This window comes from Lissotriton helveticus, chromosome 7 (genome assembly GCF_964261635.1).
Source record: "Lissotriton helveticus chromosome 7, aLisHel1.1, whole genome shotgun sequence".
Lineage (NCBI taxonomy): Eukaryota > Metazoa > Chordata > Amphibia > Caudata > Salamandridae > Lissotriton > Lissotriton helveticus.
In genome coordinates, this window is record NC_136068.1 from 1,040,511,889 (window position 1) to 1,040,524,470 (window position 12,582).

Consider the following 12,582-nt stretch of genomic DNA (forward strand, 5'->3'; position numbering starts at 1 on the left):
GATTCACTGGAATGCCAAAGGGGACAAAATAAATAATAATTGTGAGGGCACTCACAGGGGCAGACAGGTCTAACAGGGAGCATCTCCATTTGGGGCATAAATGTAAAGTGATGTGGGGGATGTCTGTGGGCAAATACATCAAGGAGTCAAAAGGGAAAAGTCTTTTCAATCTATCAACATAAGAGCCACCCATTGAAGAATCACCCAAGAAAGATATCAGTCTTGAGAACAAGAACCGACTGGCAAGATGGTCACTGAAAATGGTGTAAGTAAAGCAATCAATGCAATGTAATAACTGAGATATGGTGAGAAAACACAACTGGTAGGACTCTCTCAGTCTTGAAGTGTTTCAAAAAGGAAATCTCCAGAGTTGCTGGAAACCATGATTTGATGAAGTAGATGGCTGAGAGGGTGGCATACTCCAAGCCTTCTAATAGGCGTAGGCCAACAATGCTAATGCTGCTCCTTCTATACCTATCTTCCAGATCCGTAATTTTAGATTTAAGATAGGCTAGCATCTCCTTGAATTTATGCATGCGTTTCATGTGGAAGTTATGATGATCTCCAAGAGTACTTATCCTTCCCTCTGCATTAGTGATTCTTATGGTGAGGTCGTTAAGGTCCTTTCTGATTCCAGCCACCTCCACCTGCAAGAGGTCTGGGTTATTTTGATGCTCTGCTCAATGTCTTGCACAGTGTTCCGTTTTTTCAACATTGCCTCCAGGGTAGAAGACCTATCTGATTTCTCCTTTACAGGAAAGTCTGGAAACGGTTGCTCCAGTGTTGATCTTTTCATTGTGCCTTCCCCTCCTGTTCATTGTGTTCTCTATGCTCTTTGAGATCCGCCATAATGCCAAGTGACCAAGCTGAGTAGGGGTCACATAGATGTTGGTGACTTTATTATTGTCTACATCAAAATGGCATGTAGCGTGCAGTTCAGGAGGCTAAAGGTGAGTAATGAGCAACAGCAAGGTACTTTGCGCGGCGGACACTGGTGGGTAGAAATATAAAAAATGCATGGTTAAGGATGAGTACCGATCCTTATCATATCAACCAAATGTTAGATCAATAACCATGTGCAGTAACATACTGCATGCATTGGGGATCATAGAGTTTCACCAGAATGCCCAGTGCAAGTATTGTTATATTCCATATAGGTACCCTATATAGGCGCAGGTAACACTACAACCTTTCACCTATATCCTTCCCTACATTACATACATAACGGCTCATAGGGACTGACCTTTTACCTAGATAGAACACTGCATTCAGAAAGCTGTTTTTTCCCCTAGTTCGAAGCTCATATATTATGCACGAGGCTTCTTGGAAGCACAGCAGGACTCACAGCAGGATGAACATCTCCTATATAATATCTATGCATAAAGTTCAAGCCCGACATTATCCTTTAGGCCGACACAGTAACACAGCAAGGTAGGACCCCTGGGGAGACCTGTGGATATACATACATAATGTCTTGCTTAGACAGACAGAGGAGACCCTGACTTCCCGGCTGACACACTGACCAGAGACGCTGAGGTTCCTACATGCAGATACTCCAGCTCGCAGTGGTCTAACATTCCTCACGGGGTGTCCAGTTCGAAACCAGGACAGGGTCCTTTCTCAGGTAATGGGGTTGACTAGACCTTTGATGGAATTCTTGTCATAACACCTACACAGATGCTTGGTACATTTAGGTACATATGGTTAGGGAGGCATTGTAGGAGTACGCACTTTCTTATTCTAGTGTTTTATGTACTTGTATATATTCATATTTACTGTAAAATGGTAGAACTGTACCATCCCTTTAATTTCATAGTACTGCTAATCATATATCTCTGCTACTGTCTGATGGTTGTTACAGCAAATCCAATCTACACTAGAATACCAACTGTTCAATAAAATCCTTATTGAAATGCCCAACTGTTTATTCTGTGTATCTCTGAGACAAACAAAGTGAGCACGAGTGACAGTGAAAAGTAGTATATTGTTTCCACAATCCTGAGGCATCGGGGTTGTTATGTTCTGAGGTTGCCAAAAACTATTCTCTCCCCGATAAGAGGAGATTCTAGTGGCACTGTGAGCTAGCCAATGCAAACAGGCTAACATATCTGGGGGGGTGCTCAGAACCAGTCTGCCACCAAACCCACAGTTTATGTATAGGATATATAGGAACTACACAACAGTATGTTAAACCGGGCATGCAGAAAGCGGAAAGCCTTCCATGATTGCATCTTTATCACATTATATGTGACTAGGCACACTGCAGCAAGATTGGAGAGGCTTACATAAGGTTGAATGGTGGCGAATGCTTCTAGGCATTAAGTATTTGAGCGTCAGTTAGATGGATGACACACAGGAACAGGTAGTGCGCACGCGCAGCAGAGTAAAAGCAGTCCAAAAACAATACAAAAGAGGCAGGCATTGCCAACTCATGTGGTGTAAGGCGAAATTGACTATGGGTAAGAAGCAGCCCGGCAGCAAACAAGTGAATACACTCACTGTGTGCCATACTAATCCAATGGGGCTCCTCCATTTGTTGTCGTACTGAGGGGCAGAGTGATTTATGCTTGATGAGGGATGTAAGTTGTGGGTCCTTGTGCTGCTGAGTTCATATCAGGAGTTTGAAAGGGTTGATTCCGCTAGCCAATTGGGAAGGAACCAGACTGGGCCTTTAGTAAGGCGGAGCTTGCTACCCCAGTACCTTAGACATGCAGCTAGCACTTTAAGCCACACCCCCAGAGACAGACTAAAAGATAGGTGCAGCCAGGGCTTTAAGTGGACCGGGTCTAACAAGTGCTGAGCACCAGCAGTTTTTTTAAAAGGGGCCTCGAAAAGGGTCTCTATCGGACTCTGTTTTGTGCCCTGGCACAGGTGATCTGTTTTTTCTGGACTGCAGTGACAGCAGCAGGCACATCGATGTGCGCTGCTCACACTGCTCACTCCTCACTAGTGGAGAAGTTACGGCATGACGTCATGCCAGGGGAGCATTGTAGTGGAAGGGAAAGAGGAGTTGGTCTAACGGCTAGGGCGCTTGACCTCGGACCTGGGGATCTGGGTTCGAGTCTCGGTAACGATGCCAAAACCTCCTGTGATTCTGGGCAAATCACTTAATCGCCCCGTGCCTAAAATGTATGTGTGTCCTCATGTAACGTAACTGGTGATATGTAAAGCGCTCTGATACCTGATTCGGTTCGGCTCTAGTTCGTGCTATATAAGACTCTGCCAAAAAAGAGTAATTTTCTCTTTGGATTTCCTTCTCTTTTTGAATCTCAGGAGCTGCAACATTGTTGTGGTGTCACCAGGGCTTTAAGTGGAAGCTTGTTTCAATATTATATACAAGTCATATGTGCTGCTTATTTATCTTAAGCAACTAACAACCATTGACAAAGCCAATAGTTATGACTAGTTGTAGGTATGATGTTACTCTTATCATATATCAGGATGCAATGACAGAAATAGCAAAATGCAAGTCGAGCAGCACACTATGCTAAGCACAGATTTTTAGCTTACTTGTTTTTAAGCCACATGCTCAATTAAATTGGCAACGCCCCTTTGAGAGACTCCCCAGTTTTGTCATCCCACTTAAAGCCCTGGGTGTAGCCCAATAGGTATAGTCTAGGTAGATAGAAAGTTGCACAGGGACCAAGATAGATTGAAAGGTGACATGCTAACTGAAAAGCTTCACCATATCTCTGTGCCTCAGGCCTGCCATGGGCCTACCTTGCTCTGTGACTATGCACTCTAGCCATCTACCTCTTACGCTCACCTCTGTCCCACTAAGGCTAAACACTGATCTTCCGAGCCCTAGGCAATAATTTACAAAAACAATCAGTGCCAATGGTCTGATAAGTTACACGCTACTCAGCATAGAAAGCTGGGCTCCTGCTCACCTGGGCCCTGGTACACTGCACCAGCTGTAGCACTGGGAGCTATGCCCCTGATTCAATGCACAAGTTGGGAACGCTGTAGAAATATGTATAGATTTAATGGCACAGTGTAAGCATAGCTGGAGAACACTGGTGCGCTGAACTGCGGATAAGCGCTCGAATTACCATTCATGGTCATGAGGCAGATTATAAAAAGATTCCTAATGTGCTTAATTTGAGACGGTGCTCGGCACCATTACTTAATTGCCAACACCAGTACTTATGACAGTCTGCCACATGGTGGCACTGTTTGGTTAAATTAAAGATAAGCACATAACAGTTGTTTATTAATTAAATAAACATTTACGATGACCAATACCTGCTGCCCAACGCATCCTCTTAGCCTTGGGGGCCTCAAATAGTCTGAATTGTAACTCTTGTAGGAATGTGATTGTGTTGGTACTGTCATTGGCAGGGCTGGCAGGGGCAATGGGTGGTGCAAGCTGCAGTGGCCTCCCGAGGAAGGCCCTGGCACTTCTTTTTTTTTTTTTTACAAATTAGGCATGAGGGCAGGGGGTCTCATTCATGAGGTAGGGTTTCAGTTTCTTTCTGAATTACAGGAGAGTAGGAGCCATTCTGATGTTGATGGGGATGTCGTCCTATTCTAAAACCTCGGGTGTGTAGATGGAAACGTTTTTCTTTCTGATCTTTTACTTCTTGCAATTCTTCATTTCCAATCTGGAGATGTTTTGGATCTTGATTTGGTGCCGTCCACCTGCGGTGGGGAGTTTCTCAGCCTGGTTTGCAGGTGACCTTGTAAGTGCTGAAGCTCATGATTTGGTGATGGAGGGGGACAAGATGTATTTCCATTGCTGGGATTATGAGTTTGAAGAGCTCGTAGCATTTGAGTAACATGCTGCAGTGCAGTGTCTAGTATGCTTTTTTGGTACTCCAGGGTAGTGTCAAGGGGTCTCTCAACAGGGTATTATCTCCTTTCAGGTGAAAGAAGACTAAGGCCTGCACCACCAGCCTAGAGCCTGTTTGATAGGTGGGTTTCACTGTTTTTCAGGAGGGAGGGCTGGTACCATTCTGTCTTGGGTTTTTCTAGGTGATGTTTTCCTTGAGCACAAAATGATAGATATACCTGCTAAATTGTAGTATATTTCAGCAACTAATGTTCATCCAACAGGCACACTTTCTTGTTTACTTCATGCTCCTCGGTTTACTTACACCCTGTTTTATGTGGTGATATGATAAAAAAAGACACAAAAGTGCTGTATAGAAGTCTTCCACCTGTTGCTTGTTCTACAAATCTATACTCCTTTCTATTTAATGGTAAGATCCTTTCCCTGGTATGCCATGCTGATAGCTCTTATCAGCATAGTTAGTCGGCTCAAAGTAAGAGCTCTTTAGCAATATGCTAATCCCACTGTGCATAGATTTCCGAGCTCACATTGTAGGAATTCTTTCTGGAATGCAGAACAGTTTGTTAGATAGCTGTCACTGCTCCTAATATAAGATTTATTGCACAGAATGCAAATATACTGTGACATAGCAGAGACTCCTGGATGGAGCCCTTCATCACATTGTCAAAAATGCTTTGACATGATAAGTGGCTCAGTACCTTTTGCAAACCAGCATTGGCAAAACACTTACGTCTCTCCTATGCAAAAGCTAATGATTTTCACAGTGTCTTTTAGCTATGTTGCACAGCAGCGTGGCTGCTGTGCAGCATGGCTGAAGTTTATGGAAAAATGGCATGAAACAGCCTGTGCTGACAAGGAGGAGCAGTGATCAGTTTCCTTAGTGCCTTACAAAAAAAAACAGGAACAAATTACAATGGAGAAGTTTTTTTCCATCTATTAAAAGTTTTGCATTAACATGACCTTAATGCATAAACATGCTGATGCTGTTTGTGGAAAGAAATAATGTTTAATCACGGTTAGATACATTATAGCTAATGTAGGCCTGAAACTCAAAATATCTAACGTTGATTGAATCTTTGCGACTTTTCTGAGCAAGCTGAAGTTCGAATTGTTGAACATGTGGGGGCAAAATGGTACTCCAAATTCTAGACAACCAGAAAATGCACCTAAATCAAATCTCCAACATTTACAGGATCAGAGACAGAGTTAAACCTCAATTTCATGAGAAAATGTGTGCCCTTGTAAAGGAACCTCACCAAACATTAAATAGCGGAGTAATGCAATTAATAAAGTAATGGGTTAAACAAATTTAATTGGCCGCACTCAATAACTGAGTTCTACATTAATGAAAAGTTAAAGGGTTTTACTACAAAAAGTCAAAATTGGTGGTACAGAGTCAATGCCATGAAGGCTCTTAGATGCAAAGTTATACAACATATGCAAAGTCAGAAATATATTCTAAGTCCCAATGGGCAGTAAAATCATTAGAATATCGGGCAGCATCCCTTGCGGATAGTCTAAAACCTATATCTACCCCAAATCAAGGGGTATATATACATATTTCTTGCATATTGAATCAGCAGCTGTGCAGTTTTGTCTGCTGTGAAAGCAAATGTATAAGTTATTGACCAAATCAGAGCACATAGAAAATACATGTCAGAATGTCTTAGCACCTAAGCACTAACCACTCTATGCTAAAGTCATCCAGAGATGTTTAAACAAAATATGAACAATGACAATACGCCTTTCTGGAATAGGTCCAGTGTAGAAACAGAAAATATAGTTGCAAGTTCAATTTTGCATCCACATCATGGAAGTTCATTGTGGGTAAAACAACATACAGCTATCAAAATAAACTAATATTACACATTGCTAATGATATGCAAAAATATAAATCCTTAAAATAACTCTACAAATATGATGTTCTTTTTCCTTCTTTCTCATGTGAAGAAATGTTTTCTTTTTTCTGTAATCACTGTGTAAAATGTTAATGAACAGCACATTCAGTAGACACCTACAATATGCAGGCTAGTCCACCTACCGTATTGTGTTACTGATAATGCAGTTGAAAGATGCAGAGGAATTTGTTAGTAAAAAAACTTTGAGAACCTAACAAGTATGTAATTATATCATCTTGCTTTAACCTGATTGGAAAGTCTTATGAAAATTGTGTGTAGGTGTTTAAAATGTTAATAGTTTGTGTTTCTTTTTATTATAGTGCACAGTTGAATAGGGGAGGGTTCATACTATGGCCCTGATTACAAGTACAGTTGAAATTTAGTGTATCTGATAAATAATGATACCACAAGGTATGTTATTTATTGGGTGCAATAAATAGCACCTAATATGAGTTAGTGGGGAATGACATGTATTTTGGAATTTAATGCATCAAAATCCACATGGTACAGTAAATAACTTTCATATTTCCCCTGTTAAATTTCAGCAAGTTTGACCCACTGAAATTTTACGAAGCTTGAGGTATTTAACAATACCTATAAATTAGTAAATCGGACCCATGTATAAACAGGGGTCTACGCATGGGTTGGAATTAACCAGCTAACTCATAATCAGGTCTTCGATTTAGAGTAGAACAGAGCAGAGCAGGAGACTTTAGAGTTTAAAGTTGTCAAAAGCGAAAACGATAATGGCACATTATAGGCACAATTAGGCATTGCAGGAAAAAACTTCACTTGTTAAATTATTTTACCGGTGAGCTGAAATTCACCATGTAGGGCGGGCACAAAGAGTGCACCACAAAGGACATACACAGCAGGGAGCGCAGTGGCATCTGCAGTTTTGCAGCATCTTAAAACCCCCTGGAGTGACATTTGGGTGCTGTTTTGTCTGGCAGTACGGGAGTGGGCAAACAACATGCCATATTTGGGTCATGCTCCAATGCATGGACAAACACATGAAGTGAAAGTGAAGCCAGCACTCACTAACCAAAGAGAAGCAAAGAAATGAGAGTGACGAGGATGCCAACCAATGGTAAGCAATTTGCAGCCTTTAAGCCCCCTGTAAGTAAACAAGCGACAAGACATGTTGGGTCTCAGGCGCGACCTAAAGTAAAGTGCGGGGGAAGTGCAGGGGCAAATGTTCAAAGAGGTGAAGGTGCCCACCAGAGATACTGAAAGGCATAAATAACTTACATTGCCTCCAAAACATTTATGGCTGCTCTGGTGAAGGCAGGAGAATGATTAACAAGCATTTGCAATGCAATACGTCTTTCATTACTAAAGGTTTGAGCTATTGCTGTTGCAAACAATAATGCAACGCCAATAGCTCAAACTTTCAGTAATGCGAGACCTATTCAGGTGCCGCGATTATACCAAAAGTAAAGAAATAGAAAAAAATATCTATTTCTTTACCTTTGGTATAATCGCAGCACCTGCGCTATACTTTTAATGTTATAAGTAAAGCGCGGGTGCCGCGATTATACCATAAGTAAGAAATAGATGTTTTTTCTATTTCTTTACCTTTGGTATAATTGAGGCACCCGCGCTTTACTTATAAAATTAAAAGTAAAGCGCGGGTGCCACGATTATACCAAAAGTAAAGAAATAGAAAAAAAAATCTATTTTTTTACCTTTGGTATAATCGCTTCACCCGCGCTTTACTTTTAATGTTATAAGTAAAGTGCGGGTGCTGCGATTATACCAAAAGTAAGAAATAGATTTTTTTTCTATTTCTTTACCTTTGGTATAATCGTGGCACCCGCGCTTTACTTATAACATTAAAAGTAAAGCGCAGGTGCTGCGCTTATACCAAATGTAAAGAAAAACAAGCCCTAGTTTCGGTTTCAAGTTTCGCGCCCATGTCTGGGCACGATAATTGAAACCACGTGATGGCCTATTGGTGTCTATTACACGCACCAAGCGCGTAATAGACACCAATAGGCAGTGGGAAGAGCAATGCGCCCGCCTTTGGCCAATAGCGTGCAGTCTTTCATTAAAAAGACGCATGCTAAGGCCAATGGGGTAACTGAAAAGGAAACGCACACGCACGAGCGCGTGCGATTCCTAGGTCTGCTCAGATTCCTCGTTTTTCCCTCACTAAATGTCTCACGCTGCCTAAAAAGGGTGACTGTATATGTTCTGTCTGAGGGGAAACAGCTTTTACCATGCAGCCTTTACCACACAGTCTTTACCATACAGGTACGAATTTGTATATTTACTACGTACTACTTTACCGCGCAGGTAAGTATTTTTTTTTCAAGTAGCATGCTTGTTTTTTTAAATAGTATGTCACTTGATAATACTTTAAAAAAAGGGAATTTAGGTTTTAAGAGTGGGTAGAGGTAACGAGAGATAAGGGTAATTTAAGTGTTAATGGGTGGGTAGAGGTAAAATGAGGTAAGGGTGTTTTTAGGGTTTTGGGGTGGGCAAAGATGATAGGTGGTAAGGGTGATTTGAGGGTTGAGGGAGGTGAGTGTGATTTTAAAGTTCGGCTATATAGAGGTAAAGAAAGGTTAGGGTGATTTTAGGGATCGAGCGAGGGTAGAGGTAAAGTAGGTAAAGGTTAGTGTAGGGTTCAGGTGAGTAGAGGCAAAGGTAGCGGGAGGCAAGGTTGATTTTAGGGTTAAGGGGTGTGTATAGGTAGAGGTATGTTATGTTATGTTATGTTATTTTTATTTGTACCGCGCACAGCTGCCCCAGCAAAGGGGCGTCCTGGCGCTTTGAGAAGGTAAACACAACACAGCATTAAAAGCGGGCAGAAAGGAGAAGAGACACAACAGATGAGCTAAACAAATAAAAAGGTCTTGATAGCCCGTCTAAACTGAAGGAGCTCATCGATGGCCCGGATTTGTGGAGGGAGAGAATTCCACCAGCTCGCTGCCAGGACTCGAAAGGAGCGGCCACCAATTCTGCTCAACTTAAAACGCGGGACCACTGCTAAGTTCTGGCCTAGCGATCTAAGAGTGCGAGAGGGGACATAGGGGATCAGCAGTTTCTCCAAGATTTGTGGGGAAGTACCCTTGAGGATTTTAAATGCAAGGCAGAGAACCTTGAATCTAATCCTCTGCTGCACAGGGAGCCAGTGGAGAGAGCGCAGGGCATTGGACACCGAGCACCGCCTAGGCAGACCTGTCACCAGTCGGGCCGCAGCGTTTTGAACCCGCTGGAGCCGCAGAAATTCTGACTGGTTAACCCCCGCCAATAGGGAGCTGGCATAGTCCAGCCTGGACAGCACTGATGCTTGGACCACCAGCTGTCTTGTGGGTGCATCAAAGAATTTGAGGATGGGTCGAAGTCCTCTGATGATGCCATAGCAAGAAGCCGCCACCTTCTTGGTATGACAGATGAAACTCAGAGAAGGATCAAGCCACACCCCCAGGTTTTTTATCTCTGCCGCTGGGAGGGGAGTCACACCCAACTCCGAAGGCCACCATTTGTCACCCCACAAAGCCACCTGTTTACCAACCACCATAATCTCCGTCTTCTTGGTGTTTAACTGGAGACAGTTGGAATTCATCCAGTTAGCCACTTCCCGCAGACCATCACAGAACCTGGGAGCCTCCAGGTGTGAGTCCCCACTCAGTGTGACCGCCAGCTGCGTGTCATCTGCGTAAGAGACCATGGTCAGGCCCCACCGCTTGACGACCGCAGCCAACGGTCTCACATACAGATTGAAAAGGGTGGGACTCAGTGATGACCCCTGTGGGACTCCCTGGTCTAACGGGTAGGATGACGACTTACCGGGCGGGATCGCCACCTGGAATGACCTATCCGTAAGGAAGGATCGAAACCAGTGCAAGGCGGAGCCAGAAACGCCCACCTCCTCAAGACGCCGAATCAGAATCCCGTGCGAGACCGTGTCGAAGGCGGCACTGAGATCTAATAACAATAGTGCCGCCGTCCGACCGGAATCCAGCACGGAACGCAGATGCTCGACCATCAAGAGAAGGGCCGTCTCCGTGCTGTGACCCGCACGGAACCCGTTCTGGGTAGGGTCGAGAATGTTAAGCCTACCAAGATGGTCTGTAAGAGTGGCATTCACATGGGCCTCCGCTATTTTCGTGGCCCAAGGGAGAAGGGAGATAGGGCGGTAGCTTTCAGGTTTAAGGGGGTCAAGGGTCTCCTTCTTCAGAATTGGCGTGACTACTGCCTGCTTCCATCTGACGGGAACCACTCCAGTAGAGAGGGACAGGTTGATCAAGGACAGCACCGGGGTACGGCAAACCGGCGCCAGGATCTTGAGTTGGGCCGGTTTCAGTGGGTCTGCCGGAGATCCAGACTTAATTTTGGCGCTGAGAGAGTCAAACACCTCCAGAGATAAGGGGGGTAAGATAGAAAGACATTCCCCCTCACCTAAGGTGCGACCAACCTGCTCTAACATCAGGGAACCCGTTGGAAAAGTGCGATAGATGGCTTGCACTCTTTCATGGAAGAAAGAGGCCAAACCCTCACAATGTGAGTCCGAGCATATTTCCACTGCAGTTGCTCTCTTCGCCATCAGGTCCTTTAATACTTTGAAAATAAGATTTGATGGATTGGCAGAATTCTGAAATACAGGGAGGTAAGGTTGATTTTAGGGTTAGAGGAGGATATGTGTAATTTGGGGGTTCATAAGTGGATAGAGATAAAGAGCGGTAAGGGTTTGGGGAGAGGAGTTGGCGGTCAACCTCAAATCTGGGGAACTCTGTTCGAGTCTTGGCAAGGACGCGCAACATCCTGTGATTCTGGGCAAGTCACTTATTCTCCCCGTGCCTAACAAAAATGAATGTGTACTCATGTATCGCAACTGGTGCCTGTGTAAAGCGCTCTGATAACCGATACCTTAGGGTCAAGTTTGCGCTATATAAAACTCTGTTAAAAAAGGGTGATTTTAGGGCTCAGAATAGGTAGAGATAAAGGGAGGTAAGGGTAATTTTAAGGTTCGCGGTGGGTAGAGACAAAGGAAGGTCAGAGTGAATTTAATGTTCGGGTGGGTAACGAGAAAGGGAGGTAAAGGTGATATTTGGGTTCAGGAGTGGGTAGAGGCAAAGAAAGGTAAGTAAGGGTGATTTTAACGGTTCAGGGTGGGTAGAGAAAACAGAAGATCAGAGTGAATTCAACATTCTAGTCAGTAAGAATAAAGAGAGGTAAGAGTGATTTTAGGGTTTCGGGGTGTGTAGAGGTAAAGGGAGTTAAGGGTGATTTCAGGGTTCAAGGGTGGGTAGGTGTAAAGAAAAGTAAAGATGATTTTAGGGTTCGAGATGGGTAGAGGTAAAGGGAGTTAAGAGTGATTTTAGGGTTCTGCATGGGTACAGGTAAAGGGAAGAAAGGGTGGTTTTAGGGTTCAGGGATGGGTAGAGGTAAAGGAAGGTTAGGAAAAATGTAGGGTTCAGGGATAGACAAGCTAAAGGGGGAGAAGGGTGAATTTAAGGTTCAGGGAAGGTGAGGAGTAAAGGCAGGGACGTTTTATTTTAGGGTTTAGGAGTGCGTAGAGGTAAGGGGAGGTAAGGTTGTTTTTAGGATTCAGGGGTGGGTAGAGGTAAAGGGAGGTAAGGTTGTTTTTAGGGTTCAGGGGTGGGTAGAGGCAAAGGGAGGTAAGTAAGGGAAATTTCAGGGTTTAGAGGTCGGTAAAGATAAAGGTAGGAAAGGTCAATTTAGGTACTCATCGATGGGGTAGAGGTAAAGCAAGGTAAGAGTGATTTTAGGGCTTGTGTGGGTAGAGGTAAAGGGAGGTGAGGGTGAATTTAGAGTTCAAGAGTGGTTAGAAGTAAAAGAAGGCAAAAGTGTTTTTAGGATTTGGGATGGTTAGAGGTAAAGGAAGGTAGGGGTGATATTATGGTACTGGTGGTTTGAGGT